At 42.2% G+C, this 13,693-nt stretch overlaps 1 protein-coding gene across 3 annotated transcripts in view; it reads right to left on the reverse strand.

Moving 5' to 3' along the window:
* acss1 (acyl-CoA synthetase short chain family member 1) overlaps positions 1–13,693 on the reverse strand; it is an 82,704-nt gene that overhangs the window by 42,469 nt on the left and 26,542 nt on the right. Inside the window, exons 1-2 of one of the 3 annotated variants that reach the window (XM_060933262.1) lie at positions 13,030–13,057; positions 12,908–12,939 (exon numbers count right to left, since the gene is read on the reverse strand). The exons of the other annotated variants lie outside the window; for them this stretch is intronic. The gene's annotated coding sequence lies outside the window, so the exon portion shown is untranslated. Of the gene's footprint in view, positions 1–12,907; positions 12,940–13,029; positions 13,058–13,693 lie in introns of those variants that run through there. 3 annotated transcript variants of the gene reach the window in all.

Consider the following 13,693-nt stretch of genomic DNA (forward strand, 5'->3'; position numbering starts at 1 on the left):
TGCCATTGCTATTGTTACTGCCGTTGTTACAGTGACCACTGTTACTACTGTTGCTGCTGTTACTATGGTTACTGCCGTTGCTACTGTTACTGCTGTTACTGCCGTTGCTATTGTTACTGCCGTTGTTACAGTGACCACTGTTACTACTGTTGCTGCTGTTACTATGGTTACTGCTGTTGCTATTGTTACTGCTGTTACTGCCGTTGCTATTGTTACTGCCGTTGTTACAGTGACCACTGTTACTACAGTTGCTGCTGTTACTATGGTTACTGTCGTTGCTACTGTTACTGCTGTTACTGCTGTTGCTATTGTTACTGTCGTTGTTACAGTGACCACTGTTACTACTGTTGCTGCTGTTACTATGGTTACTGCTGTTGCTATTGTTACTGCTGTTACTGCCATTGCTATTGTTACTGCCGTTGTTACAGTGACCACTGTTACTACTGTTGCTGCTGTTACTATGGTTACTGCTGTTGCTATTGTTACTGCTGTTACTGCCATTGCTATTGTTACTGCCGTTGTTACAGTGACTACTGTTACTACTGTTGCTGCTGTTACTATGGTTTCCGTCGTTGCTATTGTTACTGCTGTTACTGCCGTTGCTATTGTTACTGCCATTGTTACAGTGACCACTGTTACTACTGTTGCTGTTGTTACTATGGTTACTGCCGTTGCTATTGTAACTGCTGTTACTGCCGTTGCTATTGTTACTGCCATTGTTACAGTGACCACTGTTACTACTGTTGCTGTTGTTACTATGGTTACTGCCGCTGCTATTGTTACTGCTGTTACTGCCATTGCTATTGTTACTGCCGTTGTTACAGTGACCACTGTTACTACTGTTGCTGCTGTTACTATGGTTACTGCCGTTGCTACTGTTACTGCTGTTACTGCCGTTGCTATTGTTACTGCCGTTGTTACAGTGACCACTGTTACTACTGTTGCTGCTGTTACTATGGTTACTGCTGTTGCTATTGTTACTGCTGTTACTGCCGTTGCTATTGTTACTGCCGTTGTTACAGTGACCACTGTTACTACTGTTGCTGCTGTTACTATGGTTACTGCTGTTGCTATTGTTACTGCTGTTACTGCCATTGCTATTGTTACTGCCGTTGTTACAGTGACCACTGTTACTACTGTTGCTGCTGTTACTATGGTTACTGCTGTTGCTATTGTTACTGCTGTTACTGCCATTGCTATTGTTACTGCCGTTGTTACAGTGACCACTGTTACTACTGTTGCTGCTGTTACTATGGTTACTGCTGTTGCTATTGTTACTGCTGTTACTGCCATTGCTATTGTTACTGCCGTTGTTACAGTGACTACTGTTACTACTGTTGCTGCTGTTACTATGGTTTCCGTCGTTGCTATTGTTACTGCTGTTACTGCCGTTGCTATTGTTACTGCCATTGTTACAGTGACCACTGTTACTACTGTTGCTGTTGTTACTATGGTTACTGCCGTTGCTATTGTTACTGCTGTTACTGCCGTTGCTATTGTTACTGCCATTGTTACAGTGACCACTGTTACTACTGTTGCTGTTGTTACTATGGTTACTGCCGTTGCTATTGTTACTGCTGTTACTGCCATTGCTATTGTTACTGCCGTTGTTACAGTGACCACTGTTACTACTGTTGCTGCTGTTACTATGGTTACTGCCGTTGCTACTGTTACTGCTGTTACTGCCGTTGCTATTGTTACTGCCGTTGTTACAGTGACCACTGTTACTACTGTTGCTGCTGTTACTATGGTTACTGCTGTTGCTATTGTTACTGCTGTTACTGCCGTTGCTATTGTTACTGCCGTTGTTACAGTGACCACTGTTACTACTGTTGCTGCTGTTACTATGGTTACTGTCGTTGCTACTGTTACTGCTGTTACTGCTGTTGCTATTGTTACTGCCGTTGTTACAGTGACCACTGTTACTACTGTTGCTGCTGTTACTATGGTTACTGCTGTTGCTATTGTTACTGCTGTTACTGCCATTGCTATTGTTACTGCCGTTGTTACAGTGACCACTGTTACTACTGTTGCTGCTGTTACTATGGTTACTGCTGTTGCTATTGTTACTGCTGTTACTGCCGTTGCTATTGTTACTGCCGTTGTTACAGTGACCACTGTTACTACTGTTGCTGCTGTTACTATGGTTACTGCCGTTGCTACTGTTACTGCTGTTACTGCCGTTGCTATTGTTACTGCCGTTGTTACAGTGACCACTGTTACTACTGTTGCTGCTGTTACTATGGTTACTGCTGTTGCTATTGTTACTGCTGTTACTGCCATTGCTATTGTTACTGCCGTTGTTACAGTGACCACTGTTACTACTGTTGCTGCTGTTACTATGGTTACTGCTGTTGCTATTGTTACTGCTGTTACTGCCATTGCTATTGTTACTGCCGTTGTTACAGTGACTACTGTTACTACTGTTGCTGCTGTTACTATGGTTTCCGTCGTTGCTATTGTTACTGCTGTTACTGCCGTTGCTATTGTTACTGCCGTTGCTACAGTGACTGTTACTGCTTTTGCTGCTATTACTACTACTGTTGCTACTGTTACTGCTGTTGCTGCTGTTAGTACTGTTACTGCTGCTGCTACTGTTTCTGCTCCACTCACTGCTGCTGTTTCAGGTGATCTGTACCACTGACTTCTTCACATTTACACTTCTGCTAAATCTACACGGACTCATCGTTAATACACGCTTTCTTTCTGTACTTTATAACACCACTGCTGTGTTCACAGCTCTGTGCTGTGTTGTCTCTAGTATTGCATAAATTACATGCTGTTCTGTTCTGCACGTTATTGTTTAATGTGTTGCTGATTGTTGAGCTGAACTCAAACATAAAGTCAAAAGGAAAAACTCGAGTAAACCACAGATTCTCAAAAGCAAATCTTCCAGTGCAGCAGTGAATCATTATTCTGTTCCTCTCTGAAACCTGCTGGAGAAAAAAAGTCTGTAAATCTGAAGAGCCAAGCGAGGAATTTTATTCTCAGCTTTCATCACACTGGGGGGGCCGGGGGGGGGGGGGGGGGGGGGGGGGGTGACCAGGGCAAAGGGTGACTCATTACTGGGATTAACACACACACACACACACACACACACACACACAGGAGAATGTGATTGTTCTCTGGTAGAAACCGTTCCTGGTGAAGCTGAAGCCGTTTATACACTGATATTCTGTAATACTGGCATAAAAAAAGCACCTCAATACTCCGGCTTTAGTGATTTACAGTGAACTAAATAAAGCCGGCATGAAGCCGCATCAGTGTGTGTTTCTACACCGTGAGCTGGCGTTCTGCAACCCGAGCTGTGACGTGACACAACAGAATGTTGGGCTCTAGCATGATGGATCTACGCATCGGAAATCCGAACACCCCGATCATACCGGCGCTGTTTTAAAAACTACGGCGGGTGAACTGAGTGTTGAGGTGACTTTATTAGCTGTAATATTTATACTCCTCTTCAAACACAAGCAGAGTTACTGAGCATCATATGAACATGTGACCATGTCTGTTAAAGCTAAACAAAACCCCAAAAAATAAACTCCTTTACACCGACAGATAATATTCATACAGTACAAGCCATGTTCAATTATTCACTTGTTTATATTTGTACCTGTATACTGTGTACAGATTTTACTTTAAGAGAAGAACAATGTCTCTGGGTGCCGCTATATTACTCTCCCCGAGGTTCAAATATTGCACTCTGAATACAAATTACGTGACAGAATCCGAGATTGTGACGTCACCTACACGCTACATGACTTACTGAGTCTGAGATCTAGTGGACACATCACTTCTAAACTGTTGCAAACAACCCTGAAGATGCCGAGTATCAAGTGTTTGGGTGTAAAAATAAACCCGATCATTGAAGCAATTGAACACACACACACACACACTCACACACACAGAGTAAACAGTGAGCAGACTCCTACCCAGCATTTGAGAAGCTGTTTTGCTCCCTATAAACGCTCCATCACAGGCTAATCACTGTGGTTTATTTATTTATTTGTATTTTTCAAAAAATTTAAATTTTCCTTGTATTTTTTATGTGACGTGATTTTGTTTTTAGTCACTGAGAAAAGCAATCTTTTTCTGTAACCATGTAGTAATGGTGCAGTGGAGATGTTGTAGTGGAGTTGTAATGGAGATGTAGTAACATTGTAGTGGAGCTGTAATGGAGATGTAGTAATGTTGTAGTGGAGCTGTAATGGAGCTGTAGTAACATTGTGGTGGAGCTGTAATGGAGCTGTAGTAACGTTGTAGTGGAGCTGTAATGGAGATGTAGTAACGTTGTAGTGGAGCTGTAATGGAGCTGTAGTAACGTTGTAGTGGAGCTGTAATGGAGATGTAGTAACGTTGTAGTGGAGCTGTAATGGAGATGTAGTAATGTTGTAGTGGAGCTGTAATGGAGCTGTAGTAACGTTGTAGTGGAGCTGTAATGGAGATGTAGTAACGTTGTAGTGGAGCTGTAATGGAGATGTAGTAACGTTGTAGTGGAGCTGTAATGGAGATGTAGTAATGTTGTAGTGGAGCTGTAATGGAGATGTAGTAACATTGTGGTGGAGCTGTAATGGAGCTGTAGTAACGTTGTAGTGGAGCTGTAATGGAGATGTAGTAACGTTGTAGTGGAGCTGTAATGGAGATGTAGTAATGTTGTAGTGGAGCTGTAATGGAGCTGTAGTAACATTGTGGTGGAGCTGTAATGGAGATGTAGTAATGTTGTAGTGGAGCTGTAATGGAGCTGTAGTAACATTGTGGTGGAGCTGTAATGGAGCTGTAGTAACATTGTGGTGGAGCTGTAATGGAGCTGTAGTAACGTTGTAGTGGAGCTGTAATGGAGATGTAGTAACGTTGTAGTGGAGCTGTAATGGAGATGTAGTAATGTTGTAGTGGAGCTGTAATGGAGATGTAGTAATGTTGTAGTGGAGCTGTAATGGAGCTGTAGTAACGTTGTAGTGGAGCTGTAATGGAGATGTAGTAACGTTGTAGTGGAGCTGTAATGGAGATGTAGTAATGTTGTAGTGGAGCTGTAATGGAGCTGTAGTAACATTGTGGTGGAGCTGTAATGGAGATGTAGTAATGTTGTAGTGGAGCTGTAATGGAGCTGTAGTAACATTGTGGTGGAGCTGTAATGGAGATGTAGTAATGTTGTAGTGGAGCTGTAATGGAGATGTAGTAATGTTGTAGTGGAGCTCTAATGGAGCTGTAGTAACATTGTGGTGGAGCTGTAATGGAGATGTAGTAATGTTGTAGTGGAGCTGTAATGGAGATGTAGTAATGTTGTAGTGGAGCTGTAATGGAGATGTAGTAATGTTGTAGTGGAGCTGTAATGGAGATGTAGTAATGTTGTAGTGGAGCTGTAATGGAGATGTAGTAATGTTGTAGTGGAGCTGTAATGGAGCTGTAGTAACATTGTGGTGGAGCTGTAATGGAGATGTAGTAATGTTGTAGTGGAGCTGTAATGGAGCTGTAGTAACATTGTGGTGGAGCTGTAATGGAGATGTAGTAATGTTGTAGTGGAGCTGTAATGGAGATGTAGTAATGTTGTAGTGGAGCTGTAATGGAGATGTAGTAACATTGTGGTGGAGCTGTAATGGAGATGTAGTAATGTTGTAGTGGAGCTGTAATGGAGATGTAGTAATGTTGTAGTGGAGCTGTAATGGAGATGTAGTAACATTGTAGTGGAGCTGTAATGGAGCTGTAGTAACATTGTGGTGGAGCTGTAATGGAGATGTAGTAATGTTGTAGTGGAGCTGTAATGGAGATGTAGTAATGTTGTAGTGGAGCTGTAATGGAGATGTAGTAACATTGTGGTGGAGCTGTAATGGAGATGTAGTAATGTTGTAGTGGAGCTGTAATGGAGATGTAGTAACATTGTAGTGGAGCTGTAATGGAGCTGTAGTAACATTGTGGTGGAGCTGTAATGGAGATGTAGTAATGTTGTAGTGGAGCTGTAATGGAGATGTAGTAATGTTGTAGTGGAGCTGTAATGGAGATGTAGTAACATTGTGGTGGAGCTGTAATGGAGATGTAGTAATGTTGTAGTGGAGCTGTAATGGAGATGTAGTAATGTTGTAGTGGAGTTGTAATGGAGATGTAGTAACATTGTAGTGGAGCTGTAATGGAGATGTAGTAACATTGTGGTGGAGCTGTAATGGAGATGTAGTAATGTTGTAGTGGAGCTGTAATGGAGATGTAGTAATGTTGTAGTGGAGCTGTAATGGAGATGTAGTAATGTTGTAGTGGAGCTGTAATGGAGATGTAGTAACATTGTGGTGGAGCTGTAATGGAGATGTAGTAATGTTGTAGTGGAGCTGTAATGGAGATGTAGTAACATTGTGGTGGAGCTGTAATGGAGATGTAGTAATGTTGTAGTGGAGCTGCAATGGAGATGTAGTAACATTGTGGTGGAGCTGTAATGGAGATGTAGTAATGTTGTAGTGGAGCTGTAATGGAGATGTAGTAACATTGTGGTGGAGCTGTAATGGAGATGTAGTAATGTTGTAGTGGAGCTGTAATGGAGATGTAGTAATGTTGTAGTGGAGCTGTAATGGAGATGTAGTAACATTGTGGTGGAGCTGTAATGGAGATGTAGTAATGTTGTAGTGGAGCTGTAATGGAGCTGTAGTAACATTGTGGTGGAGCTGTAATGGAGATGTAGTAATGTTGTAGTGGAGCTGTAATGGAGATGTAGTAATGTTGTAGTGGAGCTGTAATGGAGATGTAGTAACATTGTAGTGGAGCTGTAATGGAGATGTAGTAATGTTGTAGTGGAGCTGTAATGGAGCTGTAGTAACATTGTGGTGGAGCTGTAATGGAGATGTAGTAATGTTGTAGTGGAGCTGTAATGGAGATGTAGTAACATTGTGGTGGAGCTGTAATGGAGATGTAGTAATGTTGTAGTGGAGCTGTAATGGAGATGTAGTAATGTTGTAGTGGAGCTGTAATGGAGATGTAGTAACATTGTGGTGGAGCTGTAATGGAGATGTAGTAATGTTGTAGTGGAGCTGTAGTAATGTTGTAGTGGAGCTGTAATGGAGATGTAGTAATGTTGTAGTGGAGCTGTAATGGAGATGTAGTAATGTTGTAGTGGAGCTGTAATGGAGCTGTAGTAATGTTGTAGTGGAGCTGTAATGGAGATGTAGTAATGTTGTAGTGGAGCTGTAATGGAGATGTAGTAATGTTGTAGTGGAGCTGTAATGGAGATGTAGTAATGTTGTAGTGGAGCTGTAATGGAGATGTAGTAATGTTGTAGTGGAGCTGTAATGGAGATGTAGTAATGTTGTAGTGGAGCTGTAATGGAGATGTAGTAATGTTGTAGTGGAGCTGTAATGGAGATGTAGTAATGTTGTAGTGGAGCTGTAATGGAGCTGTAGTAATGTTGTAGTGGAGCTGTAATGGAGATGTAGTAATGTTGTAGTGGAGCTGTAATGGAGATGTAGTAATGTTGTAGTGGAGCTGTAATGGAGATGTAGTAATGTTGTAGTGGAGCTGTAGTAATGTTGTAGTAACGTTGTGGTGGAGCTGTAATGGAGATGTAGTAATGTTGTAGTGGAGCTGTAGTAATGTTGTAGTAACATTGTGGTGGAGCTGTAATGGAGATGTAGTAATGTTGTAGTGGAGCTGTAATGGAGATGTAGTAACATTGTGGTGGAGCTGTAATGGAGATGTAGTAATGTTGTAGTGGAGCTGTAATGGAGATGTAGTAATGTTGTAGTGGAGCTGTAATGGAGATGTAGTAACATTGTGGTGGAGCTGTAATGGAGATGTAGTAATGTTGTAGTGGAGCTGTAGTAATGTTGTAGTGGAGCTGTAATGGAGATGTAGTAATGTTGTAGTGGAGCTGTAATGGAGATGTAGTAATGTTGTAGTGGAGCTGTAATGGAGCTGTAGTAATGTTGTAGTGGAGCTGTAATGGAGATGTAGTAATGTTGTAGTGGAGCTGTAATGGAGATGTAGTAATGTTGTAGTGGAGCTGTAATGGAGATGTAGTAATGTTGTAGTGGAGCTGTAATGGAGCTGTAGTAATGTTGTAGTGGAGCTGTAATGGAGATGTAGTAATGTTGTAGTGGAGCTGTAATGGAGATGTAGTAATGTTGTAGTGGAGCTGTAATGGAGATGTAGTAACATTGTGGTGGAGCTGTAATGGAGCTGTAGTAATGTTGTAGTGGAGCTGTAATGGAGATGTAGTAATGTTGTAGTGGAGCTGTAATGGAGATGTAGTAATGTTGTAGTGGAGCTGTAATGGAGATGTAGTAATGTTGTAGTGGAGCTGTAGTAATGTTGTAGTAACGTTGTGGTGGAGCTGTAATGGAGATGTAGTAATGTTGTAGTGGAGCTGTAGTAATGTTGTAGTAACATTGTGGTGGAGCTGTAATGGAGATGTAGTAATGTTGTAGTGGAGCTGTAGTAATGTTGTAGTAACGTTGTGGTGGAGCTGTAATGGAGATGTAGTAATGTTGTAGTGGAGCTGTAGTAATGTTGTAGTAACGTTGTGGTGGAGCTGTAGTAATGCTGTAGTCATGTTATAATGAAGCAGTAAAATCCCGGCTGGATCTAAAGCCCTGAGTTATAAATACTGTACATGGGTGCAAGTATAAAATTTTCAAAAACCTGAAAAGTCTGACAAGGTCAGACGTGCATGGCGCAGCCATGTGGGGGGGTTTACAAAGGGAGGTGAGCCCCCCTTAGGGCTCGAAAAAAAATTAAATTACAAGTTAAAATGGTTGTCTCTCGTGCAATCATTTATAATATTAATAGTTATATGATTTGCATATTCACATCAAATGTTTAATACATTTCATCAATTCATCTGAAATAACTATTTCAAGTACAAGGCTTGATATTTCAAAACATCTAGCAACTACTAATTTAAATGTTGAAACAACCATTTTTAATACGCTTTTGCTGTGATACCTTTTTTACAATATATACACTGGAATAGCGGTGTTGATTTGGTCGAACAACGTGCTACGTGCGTGAAACATATCACATGTATAACACCGTGAAACAATGGGCTAGTCAGGACCGCTCGCCGGTGAGCGGCATATAAATTGAATGAGGTTTGTGGCGAAGACGCGATGAAAAGATTTGTCTCGTGCAGAGACTGTACCGCGGTAACCCGGTAATACGCTGAGAGTGAGACAGTAAGAGGGCCACCCCTACCCCCCGAAAATCTCAACGGATTTACACGATTTGGAAAAATTACTTTTTCAGAACCGAAAAAAACGGAGCTTCCGGCACATGCCAGAAAACTTGCACCCATGTACAGTAAATATTCCACACCAAAGGTCCTGTGTATCCTGGCGTTCCTGATGACCTCCAAATGTTGGAATGATATGAGCCGTTGTATAAGTTGGAAACCGTCCTTTTGAACTGCTCAAGTTATTTCAAACTTTACCATGTGGACGGACACACACACACACACACACACACACACACAAACTGTACAAGCAGCTTACTGATTATTAAACTCAGTACTCTTTTATATGTGAACTGTAATAAACCTGTGTGTGTGTGTGTGTGTGTGTGTGTGAGAAGTTATTAATAATTTATAATTTATTCTACCGTACACAGCAGAGAAGAGGATGAGTGAGGACATTTGATCCTTCATATAAACAATAATCTCTAAACCAGTTTGTCGGGAAAAACAGGTAAAAATAACGTGACCGTATTTATGTAAAAGGTTTACGTGATTGCAGTAAGGAGTGATTAGCGGATTGTTTATGGTTCACTCTGTGTTACACTTTAAATCACGATCAGCTGTGCTGAAATGAAACACATGCCTTTACTCTCTCTGGGGTGTGTGTGTGTGTGTGTGTGTGTGTGTGTGTGTGTGTGTGTGTGTGTGTGTTGCTTAGTTCTGATATGGAAGTGTATGGTGCCTCTGTGTATGGAAAAAAGTAGCTGTGTTTCTTAATTTAGTATCAGACTGTTTATTCTCCAAATTGTGTGTGTGTGTGTGTGTGTGTGTGTGTGTGTGTGTGTGTGTGTGTGTCGTTCTGTCAGTACACCTCATTATAATCACTTGAAATAAAACAGTATATATTATTTTAACTCTTTGTGTGTAATTATCACCTACACACTCCACCTTTCTGATGAATTCAGCTCCAACACACACACACACACACACACACACACACACACACACACACACACACACACACACACACACAGAGTTTAGAGGATAAACACTGTCTGATACTGTGAAATGTCAGTGTCACAGTGTCTATAGAAATGCGTCCAAAAAACACCGTGTATTAAAGTCACTTCATCAGATGTAATATTCACTTCACCACCGTCAGGAGAACGTTTACACACGAACTTCATTAACGAACAAGAAAAAATTAAAAAGCATCATGTCGTCTTGGGGAATCTCCTTTCTCCTCACCACTGGTCACCACTACATCCGGATTTCTGTAAATCTGCTTTGTGGTCATGTCAGTTGTTAAAAAATGCTTTATAAATAAAATTTTACTGAATGTTCACAATAGAACATGATCACCCTATCAACTCTGTGTGTTTACTTCTTTCTGATACACCACAGCTAACAGCTAGCATGGCTCAGTAAAGAACAATTTATATTTCTGCTTTGAATCTACACCCTACCCTACACTGTAACCTACGCCGTACCCTACACCCTAACCTAAGCTGTACCCTACGCTCTACCCTACACTGTAACCTACGCCGTACCCTACACCCTAACCTAAACTGTACCCTACGCTCTACCCTACACTGTAACCTACGCCGTACCCTACACCCTAACCTAAACTGTACCCTACGCTCTACCCTACACTGTAACCTACGCCGTACCCTACACCCTAACCTAAACTATACCCTACGTGCTACCCTACACTGTAACCTATGCCGTACCCTACACCCTAACCTAAACTATACCCTACGCGCTACCCTACACTGTAACCTATGCCGTACCCTACACCCTAACCTAAACTATACCCTACGCTCTACCCTACACTGTAACCTACGCCGTACCCTACACCCTAACCTAAACTGTACCCTACGCGCTACCCTACACTGTAACCTACGCCGTACCCTATGCCCTACCCTACACTGTAACCTACGCCGTACGCCACGCTCTACCCCACACTGTAACCTACACCGTACCTTACGCTCTACCCTACACTGTAACCTATGCTGTACCCTACCCTACACTGTAACCTACACCGTATTCTACACTCTATCCTACACTGTAACCTACACCATATTCTACGCTCTACCCTACACTGTAACCTACACCGTATTCTACGCTCTACCCTACACTGTAACCTACACCGTATTCTACGCTCTACCCTACACTGTAACCTACACCGTATTCTACGCTCTACCCTACACTGTAACCTACACCGTATTCTACGCTCTACCCTACACTGTAACCTACACCGTATTCTACGCTCTACCCTACACTGTACCCTACACCGTATTCTACGCTCTACCCTACACTGTACCCTACACCGTATTCTACGCTCTACCCTACACTGTAACCTACACCGTATTCTACGCTCTACCCTACACTGTAACCTACACCGTATTCTACGCTCTACCCTACACTGTAACCTACACCGTATTCTACGCTCTACCCTACACTGTAACCTACACCGTATTCTACGCTCTACCCTACACTGTAACCTACACCGTATTCTACGCTCTACCCTACACTGTAACCTACACCGTATTCTACGCTCTACCCTACACTGTAACCTACACCGTATTCTACGCTCTACCCTACACTGTAACCTACACCGTATTCTACGCTCTACCCTACACTGTAACCTACACCGTATTCTACGCTCTACCCTACACTGTACCCTACACCGTATTCTACGCTCTACCCTACACTGTAACCTACACCGTATTCTACGCTCTACCCTACACTGTAACCTACACCGTATTCTACGCTCTACCCTACACTGTAACCTACACCGTATTCTACGCTCTACCCTACACTGTAACCTATGCTGTACCCTACCCTACACTGTAACCTACACCGTATTCTACACTCTATCCTACACTGTAACCTACACCATATTCTATGCTCTACCCTACACTGTAACCTACACCGTACCCTACACTGTAACCTAAACTGTACCCTATGCCCTCACCTACACTGTAACCTATGCCGAACCCTATGCCCTACCCTACACTGTAACCTTCACTGTACGCTAGACCCTACCCTACACTGTAGCCTATGCCCTACCCCATACTGTAACCTACGCCGTACCCTACACCGCACTCTATACTGTAACCTATGCCCTACCCCACACTGTAACCTATGCCGTACCCTGTGCCCTACCCCACAGTGTAACCTACGCCATACCCTATGCCCTACTCTACACTGTAACCTTCACCATACCCTACACTGTGTAACACTATGCCATATCCTATGCCCTACCCTACACCCTTCCCTACACTGTAACCTACGCTGTCACCTACACCGTACCCTACACCGTGACCTACACTGTATCCTACACTTTAACCTACGCTGCACCCTACACTGTAGTCTGATGTGCTCCTCCCTAGAAATGTGATAGCACGTTGTAGCGATGCAGACCACAACAAGTCTGATTGGGCCACTTGGTTGCATTGCATTTCCGGCTGCTCCTTCTTCTTCATGGAAACCATAAATCAGGATATTGTGCTAATATAAATATATAAAGAGCGAGGCTCTGTAGCAACTGTAGTTCATTATAATGGCAAGTTTGATACTGCAGGAGCTCACACTTTTCTGTCTTTTTGTTCTAACAGCACTTTTGCACTTGTTGTACGCCGCTCTGGATAAGAGCATCTGCTAAATGCCTGTAAGGTAATGTTCTGTAACAGACTCCCAATAAACACACACATTAATAAAGCATCTGTTAATCAGTGATTGATAGAACGGTGGGTTAAATACCAGTTCCACTGAAGTGCTCCGAGTAGCTCATCCTGTTGAATACACATGAGTTAACACACTTGAGAAACGCTTTCAGTGAGAATTCGCTTGGTTTATAATTAATCACGTGAGGTGTCTTTTACCCCAGTACATTTTTTTCAAAGCAACATTCTGTTCGTGTTATTTTCTGTTTATTATTCTGACATTGAAACACGGAGCTCATGTTGCTTTCTTTGTTCTTCTTCTATGTGTAAAAACAGTCAATTCTGGTGTGTTTCATGTGACAGCGCCTCCTAGAGGAGACACACACCTTACATCCATGTATAAATATCTACAGCATAGTCTACGCAGAAGTAAAAATCACAAAATACTAAAGTACACACACACACACACACACACACACACACACACACACATATCCTCCCCTTATGCAAAAATGAACTGGTTTCTTCTTGAGCAACATTTCGCCATCCAGCCAGCCATAAGAGTGATTTCTCTAAACTGGATTTTACAAAGTTTCCCAAGCAGGAAATCCCACAGAGCTCTGTGTAACAAAACATCCTGAAAATCTCAAAATCTCCAGATACACCATAAATCCCATTCACTCAGCTACTTTAATCTGGTTTGATTATTTAAGACGATTCCTTGTCACGCTGTACGAGATCCTGTACAATGTTGTAAACTGTGTTGCGAATTCTCCAACAGACTGTGTGTGTCTCCTGAAGGATTATTTTATACATCGAGATTACTGTTTAATATACTATAATACCAGTGATGGGAATAACGGCGTTAGAAATAAACGGCGTT

The sequence above is a fragment of the Neoarius graeffei genome, chromosome 11, assembly GCF_027579695.1.
Source record: "Neoarius graeffei isolate fNeoGra1 chromosome 11, fNeoGra1.pri, whole genome shotgun sequence".
NCBI lineage: Eukaryota > Metazoa > Chordata > Actinopteri > Siluriformes > Ariidae > Neoarius > Neoarius graeffei.